The sequence below is a fragment of the Cephus cinctus genome, unplaced genomic scaffold (assembly GCF_000341935.2).
Source record: "Cephus cinctus unplaced genomic scaffold, Ccin1 Ccin1_scaffold0299, whole genome shotgun sequence".
Taxonomy (NCBI): domain Eukaryota; kingdom Metazoa; phylum Arthropoda; class Insecta; order Hymenoptera; family Cephidae; genus Cephus; species Cephus cinctus.
This window is the reverse complement of record NW_014333002.1, coordinates 162,365-171,028: the sequence shown is the minus strand read 5'-3', so window position 1 is coordinate 171,028 and position 8,664 is coordinate 162,365. Positions and strand designations below refer to the sequence as shown.

The 8,664-nt window shown below is 41.3% G+C and overlaps 1 protein-coding gene across 7 annotated transcripts in view; it reads left to right on the top strand.

Annotated features, from left to right (window-relative positions):
- LOC107266170 (protein downstream neighbor of son homolog) overlaps positions 1-8,664 on the top strand; it is a 127,649-nt gene that overhangs the window by 114,588 nt on the left and 4,397 nt on the right. The window lies entirely within an intron of this gene.

Here is an 8,664-nt window from a genome sequence, read left to right as displayed (position 1 = left end):
AAAAAAAAAAAAAAAAAAAAAAAACGGGTGAGATTGACAGGACTTTACAAGAAATAAATTATGTCCAAAGTTCAAAAGTTTTAAATTAGTCACTTATGGGAAAATGGCCACGAGCGCTTTTTCGATAATACAGATACTCAGACTAAATGTACACATAACCAATATATTAAAACATTCCTCGAAGTTATAATATTTCGTAGATACCTCGAAACGAGTCGCCTAATATATTTCTCTGTTATCAAAAGTTCAATAAGTCATCGATCGAACCGTATATGATGATATCCTCAAAATGACAACTTGGACAAAAAATTGAATTGAATCGCACTGCTGTCATGATATTTTTGAAATTAGTAAATTATTAATTATGATTAATTCGTGGGTGTAAAATTATATTTTATATTATTATTATTGGGATATTGCGATATTTTCATTATCAATGTTTCTTCGATGTATTTTCATTTGACTAATTGCTGCGAAACGACTACATATGGAGCGTTGTTACTTGGACTAACAGAGATTTCAAATATTTTAAATTTTAGGCAAAAAAAAATTATTCCTTAAACTCGCGTCATTGGTTTCGGTATAAACCTCATTAAAACGTACAATTTCACGGTGATTGAGAGTAACAGGAGAAACGACTCTTCCTTCGGTTTATAGCTTATAAATTGCTGCAGAAAGTTCTAGGTAAGGTTGTACGTGGAAGTCGTTGGTATTAGACTTTAAAATCGAGACGAACCGAGAAAAAAGCTGGAGTACTTTGTCTGATTGCTCGACGAGAGAAGTCCTGCTTTTTCTTTTTTCCATTTATTTTCTCTTTCTCGTACTCTCACGTATCCCACGTTAACCAGGAGACTTTGAAATTGTCGTACGCTTGTATCCACGAGAAAGATTCTCATCTCTCTCTCTTCAATACGTTTCTCTCCCTTACTCTTATTATCTGTGACTCTCATTAAGATGTAAATAAGGGATGATCGTTACCAGATGAAAATACCTAGAAAACTTTAAGGAAAGACTGTTCACGGGACACCGCGGGATAATCCAAGGGATGATTAGTATCGGTACGTAAGAGTAAGAATAAAAAGAGGAAGGCGAATGAAGAGAAAAGAAAAAAAAAGAAAAAGAAACGTTACAAGAGAGTAAGAACAAAAGTCGAAAAGTTAGAAAACGTGGGCGTCCTGTGTATACAGCGTCGGTGTTAGAGGGTAATAGGGGTAGCTGGTAGCGTCTTGAGAGGGCGGGAACGCGTCGTTATCAGCTAGAAAGCGGATTGGCCGAGCCCCAGGGTGTATCCCGACCAATGGCGTTCTGGTCTCAGGTTTTCTCGATTCTCTCCGGAAGCTAGTGGGCACAAGGGAGGACACTATATTACATATATCACTGCCGGACGCCACTGCCCACTAGCCAGCGTCCGAACGAGCGTCGGGAAAAGCCATCCCCTGTAAAAGCATCCCCCAAATACATATATATATATATATATATATATATATTCCAGCATTCCCAAACCCAGCCATTCTTCGTGGCTTGGAACCAATAAAAATAATAGAAAATAAACTGCCGAGCAAACCTTTTCCTTTCATCCAAGTAGGATAGCCAGGACTAGGATGTCCGCCGTTCGTATGGACGCCTGGCGTCCCTGCTGTACACACCAAAATGCTATCGACGTCCTGGATTAATTTCGGCTAGGATTTTCATCCCCTCTGTGGACCTCTCCTTGTATATAGAACAGGCTGTTTGTCGAGATCAAAAGGGTTTGGTACGTATGTCGATGAAGCGGGGCTTTCTATTGGATTTGCCAGGGACTCAGCTTCTCCCCATTTCCTCTAGAGAAACCCAATAGATATCTATTCTTCGATGAGAAACCAATGGAAATGCCGGAAGACAAACTACTGTCGGCCCAGTCGTCTTTTATGCCGTCTACGTAACCATTGGAATTACTGGAAAAAGTCATGCTGTATTTTACTTCCGGTTCATTGGTCTGAGGTCAAGTAAAAATGACTTAACGTGCAAATGAGACGAAGCGTGTCATAAGAGGAAGGAGAAATGGAACGATCGGAAACACCTACCACGTGCGTGGTTACACAGGCTACATATAAATAGAGGATTAGACAGGTGACGTGTGAAAATGTGTATCTTCAAAGGATCCCACGTCTGGAATAAAAATGTCTTTAAACAAATATTTTTTTTTTTCAAAAACTCACAAAGGATCTGCCGAGACGATGGTAGCTCGTATGGTAGCGATTAAACGATTTTCTTCCTACGATAGAACCTATATATGAGTATCCAGTGATAAAATCTATCCTCTCCACCATCTTGAATCTTCTCCACCGTATTCCACGTCCATATTCCCATTCTCTGGAAAGCATCGTAACTTTTCTTCCACTCGAGGGAAAAATATGGTGCTTCTGCCAGTGACGTTGCAACCTTACCTAATGTGTATATATATATATATATATATATATACCTAGGCAGATATATCCATATATGTACCTAGAAGAAGAGTCTTACGTCCTTGGACTGTCTTCTATCACCCTATACCTTCCATCCAGCAGCCCTTAACGAAAGCCGTCCTGATTATAGCTACACAAGAGCGAGATAGATAAAGGGATAAACGCCACGAACTCAAGTGGAGAGTGCAAAGAAGTGCCAGAAAAATATAAAAATCATTTAGACGAAGATATACTTAATATCGGCATTCCAATTAATTCAACGTAAACTATCAACGATATAGCCTATTCGTCGTATGAAAAAAATCGAAAAAAAAAATAATAAAGCAACAAATAAAAATAATGCGTATACATATAGACAAGCTGCATGAGGTGCTTGCGGTTAACACGGCTAGCTATTGATAACATTATCATAAAAGCGACGTTACCCAGGCGTTCCTATGCTTACGACAGGGCGGTGCAACGCTCCCGTGGAAACGGCTCTATAAATGCGTTTACTTTGAGCTATAAAAGCTCCATGCTTCAGTTGGCACCGTTAACGTATACGCGAACGCCTATAGTATATACGTAGTAACTATATTGCAGATCGCGTCTATATCGTCGAAGCACCGCTTTAACGTAAAAGCTCTCTTTGAGGGATCCGTTTATTGGTTGCTAAACATCAATATATTGCTTTCGGGGTTGCGCAAAGAGGCTGAAACCACCCCTTCCCCGTAACCGGGCGTTTCCTGAGCTTTTAAAAGCGCCCGCACCGATATACCACCCCATCGATATATACATATATTATCGATAGGCTTCAAGTACTACGAAGAAAAATATTCTAAAATATCAATTCAACTATGTCAGAGCTTCGTGTCCCATTAATGTCTCGTACGCGACATAGAAATAAACCTTAACCATTTTCATCCGTCGACTGTACACGTGAGATTTCTCGAACCTGCCGATTTAATACGTAGTAACTTAATCCAGGACTTTCAAGAAGCTGCGAAATCGTATGGACCACATATATATACAGCCTGTGTAAACCTCCCGAAGACACTAAAGTTTCCAAGATTTTAGAGGCGTTTGGTTTAATGGATCTAAACGGATCTTAGGATAGTCTCGCTAAGGGACGTTAGGGATGAGTATCTATACCAGGGGATGAAACAGTTACTTCCAAGGGATGAACAGAGAGTACTCGTTTCATGGACCAATGACAATGCCAGGTTAAAATATCGGTATCTGTATATCAATTCAGTCTGAGTGCCCGTTGTTATATCCTGACACGCGCTATATAAATAACCCCCAAGATTTACAGCATCCAACGTGTATTTTCCATCGTACAAAAATGTATATTCCAAGAAATATATACTCGGTGTAACAAAAAGAGGGTCTGTCTATGAGGAAGCAATTTTCTTCGAACGTACAGTAAGAAAAGCTGGCGCATCTCTCAACCCCTAAAAATCTTTAAGATATTCCGAGGGTGTAACGAGGCTTGTCGATGATGACGCGGTATAGTGACTGGTATATACTTATATATATATATATATATATAAACGCTTATATATATCGAAACGTCTGAGGTATCATCGACGTCGACGCCGTCGTCGCATCGACGCCATGGATGCAAGAGAAGTGATGGATTGATCGTGGATCCCCTGGATCAAGCGTCGCATCAAGCCAGGATCAACAGACACCTCACCTCGCAAACAACCCCTACGCCTTTACCCCTCTTCTCTTCGACACGCCATCATCCCCTAAATTCTCTTCTCCACTCACACCCACTCCCTCCTTCTCCTCTCGCATTACTTAAATATCCTATCTCTCCTTGCGTCGGGCTTGTATAGAATATTTCTCTTCCGGCATCCGAAATCCCAACGTGAGATACTGGAGCTGTTTTCCGTAGAAGGGATATTTTTCTATCCTTATAAATATTGTTGATGACAAAAATATAAAGACACGCAATAACACGACACAACTGGCTAAGGGTTGGACTGACGATTTTTTTTGAAAAATATTCGTATCAATATTATTTAAAAACTCAACCTGCTTCCAATATGACTGACAGGACCAGGTATGTACTTTGATTCCCGGTAGGAACGGGGCCCGTCGACTTGTAATCTCGAAATGGCTTCTCAAATTGAAATGGTTGCCTTGTACGTTTCATATCCTGAAAATTAGATGAAATGTTGATGTCAGTTTCTGTATATTTGACGTCCATTTTTGATGATGATATATCAATTATGAATATCAATTATAATAGTGCACATATAATATACTGTATACACCATATTTTATCTGATTTATATAGGTAACAAGATTTTAAGCCATAGACTATGTAAATTCGAGACACGTGCTTAAGACAGTCTGTATTTTCGTATGATTTCGTAATATAGAGGAGCAATGGGAAAGAGTGGAAAGGAGGAAAATAAAAAGCAGAGGAGAATGAAACAGAAAGCGACAGGATCCAAGGGTGAGATATTGGGATTATCGTTGAATCGTACATCTCAGATATGAGCTCGTTCACTTTGACTGACCATCCGCAGAGATTCGTGTGGGGGATGCGACACACGTGAGCAATTGCCAGAAACGTTAAAGGGAAGTTGAGCCTGGGATGTTTGGATCGAAGTGAGAGGGATGAAAAAAAATCAAACTAAAACATCCCTCGAATATAACCTTATAGACAAAATAAATCAAATCCAATGACATTTCTGTATGAGGATTAGGGTGTGAATTCTTTTTCGTATAATAAAGCTTGACTGGTATCACATATACAGATATACTCACTGCAATGGTCGAATGATTATTTGTACAATGCGAACGATGATATTACGTGTACGGATTCGTGCAATATCTAATTCGGCCTCTGATCTTTCATTGACTGTTCGCAAATGCAGCTGGGATTCCGAGGAATGTCGAATGCCAAGTGGCTCAATGTAAACAGCTCAAAATTGAAGGTGCGGCGTCTCCGAAACCCTTGGAGCGTCTCGCGCCGTTACAGAGTAACGCCCACGAAATTTACATGAAATTGCTTATTAAATTACTAAGTTTTTCGCGATGATTTAACGGCACCGGGGCCATTTGTCTTTCGGCTTTTAATTTCCCCTCTATTAATAAAGCCTCGAGGGTTGATGTATCGGTTTTTAGGCGCACGCGAGAGAACTTTTCAGAATAATTCTACGTGAGAGAGAGAGAGAGAGAGAGGGAGAGAGAGAGAAAGATTCTTAGGGTAAAGTACCACAAACAGCTAATCAATCTTACATGCACCAATTTTTTTATCTTTTGAAAGAAAAAAAAATCCCTCATGGCTATTTTCTTCACTTTTCTCCTCTCTTCCGCGTTCCTTATCCGTCCCTTCTAATTATCCTCCGCGGGCATCGTTTGGCGATCAAACCGGCAACACCCTCGGTATGAAGTTTCCGTGAGTTGGTTAACTCGGGCATTTCCATAAAGGGTGAGAAAACCCTAATAATTGGGGAAGAAGCCGTGAGACCAGAGGCGGCGCTTCCATTTGTCCGTCAGAAATGTCTGTGTCGTTCTCGTGGTATGTTCCACGTTAAATCAAACCACGGAATGGCGGCATGTGGCTTGACGTGCGCAATCTGGCCGTGACATCCATTCTCCACCCTCGAAGACCGCGACGGCTCGAATCTACCACCGGCGTCACTACTACCATCATCCCTTACAAGGACGGTATAGCCTGGGTACAGGGTATAGGTATAGTATATAGGCTATACAGGGCGCCACGAAGACGTCCCCTGGATAGAAGACAGGGACAAGGCTACGGATGGTGCGTGTTACGAGAGCCCAGAGGGAGGGCAGCGTCGCGACGCCGATATTAGAAATGTCGCAGCAGCCTACATTACACGCTCACTTTCGCCCTTTCTTTCCCTCTTGGAATTTCAACCCCTTTCGCGTGCGCACACCCTCAGCCTGCGTGGCCAGTGTTGTGTTCATCGGATGAAAGAGTTCCGGTTGTTCTTATCGGTACTTGCCATCTTTGCCTACCGGAAAATAGAAAGTATGAACATGATTTTCAAATGCAAGAGAAATTAGATTTTAGTAAGAGCATATAATTATTCAAATCAAAAATAAAATACCCACGAGTACATTTATGCAGTATGATTTTGAAAAATCATAATTAAAAAGGTTAATCAGGTTGGACGTGTCTGACTATTTTGGGGGATGGTCTGCTTACCCTATATGAAAATAAGAAATTCCTGTGTATGGAGGTATCAGTAAGTACAGGGAAGACCTGAGAAACGTGGAAAGACGCCTGGCGTCCTTTTCGCCAGTTAAGCCGAAGAAAGCGTAAGTACTGTTGGGATAGAAGCTTTTTTGCCTAAATCCCGTAGGGTCGTACAGACTGTTCAGAACCGAAAAGGGTTCCAGCTATACGCGGTTCCAGTTCCAGTTCCAGGCTAAGCCGATATGCATTCATTATAATAAGAAATGGAAGCTGCGAGTGAAAAGTTTGAACGCGCCGCGGCTTATCAACTTCCTCTGAATTTTATATTATTTAAGAGAATTCTCTTCTTCACACTCCGGTTCCACTCTCTGACGCTCACTCATTCAACTGACTCTTTATATCGTCCTCGCCCTCCCCCTCTCTTTATCTCTCTAAGTTATCCCCCCAGCAGCCGCTGGGGCGAGGGACGGCCCGCTGGAAAAGTTAGCTAAACTTTGTTCTTCCTGCCCAGTGTAAAGGCGAAGATGCATGGCATTTGAAGTTTCCTAAATGTCATTAACATATTTATTTGTCGCTGAAAGTAGTTTAGCCACGAGTGAAGCCGATAAATAAAAGCTGATCTTTCGCAGTGGATCTTCCTAAGGACGAAGTATGCTGTACTCGTATGCTGTATGCTGCATACGTTAACACAGACCAGCATGGACGCTAATAAATAAATGCTCGTTAATCGGACGGGTAGACGTATGCTAAATTGACGCAGTATATAAGACATCGTATTATAAAAGGCTAATACATAAAATGACTAAACTACAGAGAAATGTTCGTCCATCAAGGTGGTCCATAACTTCCTCAGCAATTGAATTGCCATTAACGACACGTGATTGGAACATACGATGGAATTGGCTCGTAACTCAGAAAACGTTTCGACGCTTTATTACCAATTCGCGTATACGTTAATGCTAATCGCAGCATGGCTATGCTAATCGGACATGATGTAAATACCATAAATGACGCATAAACGCTCGCATGTGGGCCAGGAGTTGTGGCACGTTGTTTAGCGGGGCACGTAACACAGGGGTCGCCCTGGCCCCTTATCATTTACGCTCTGTGACGTATTACGTCCAAGTAAAACTGATTGCGGTACGACAGGCGCCCTGAATTACACTCGTATAATTCTCAACGTTGATGTAGCCAGATAAGAAACGAGAGTCCAGTGATGTGTTTCTATGAAATAAAAAATTATAATGGAAAAAAGAAAGATTAAAATAAACAAATGAAATTCTTTTTTTAAAAAACCAATGTGCATTACGTAAGCGGCACTTTTTGAATTTACCTTTGGGCCAGAGGAATCCGCACGGATGGACTTCACCCTATTTTTCTTATAGCGCGTTAATTTTCAGCCGTCGTCGGTGCACATCGAAATTCGGTATTTTTGCAATTACGCATGAATGAGCGCAACAGGCGGCTCTTCCCACAAGCTCTGGCTTTATAGAAACCCAGAGAGGACCTGTACGTCATACACACGAATGCATACGTATTCCATCAGTGACTAGTGGCGGGTATACTCTCTTTCCGACGTTTTCTCCTTCTTTCTTCATCCCTCTCTCTTTCTCGTATTTGCACTTTCTCTCTCTTCGATCCAGTATCCTTATAGGTATCGCAGTGCTGTGATAGGTGAGTGTAGCATAAAAGCCGTTGTGGCCCTCGGGCCTGGAGCAACATAAGCATTCTGTTACGGCGGTCGACCAGAGAAAACAAACGCCACGTTACCTCGAAAAACAAGCTCGTCGTTCCAGAAAATTTGGTCGTGAAAAAAGCACCTGACGAATACAGGAGAGAAGACAACATTAGAGCGAAGGAGAAGGAGATACAGTCAATGGCGTAAATATTCTGACACTGTGATATTTTTGAACTGATTGCTTTACATCTTACGTAATTACGTCCGGGTCGAGTACGCAAATATTTGGATATTTTGCACAAATGAAGTGGTAGTAGATATGTATTTTATAATAATAAATATTAAATCAATACGTCGTTGGTTAACCCGATGAT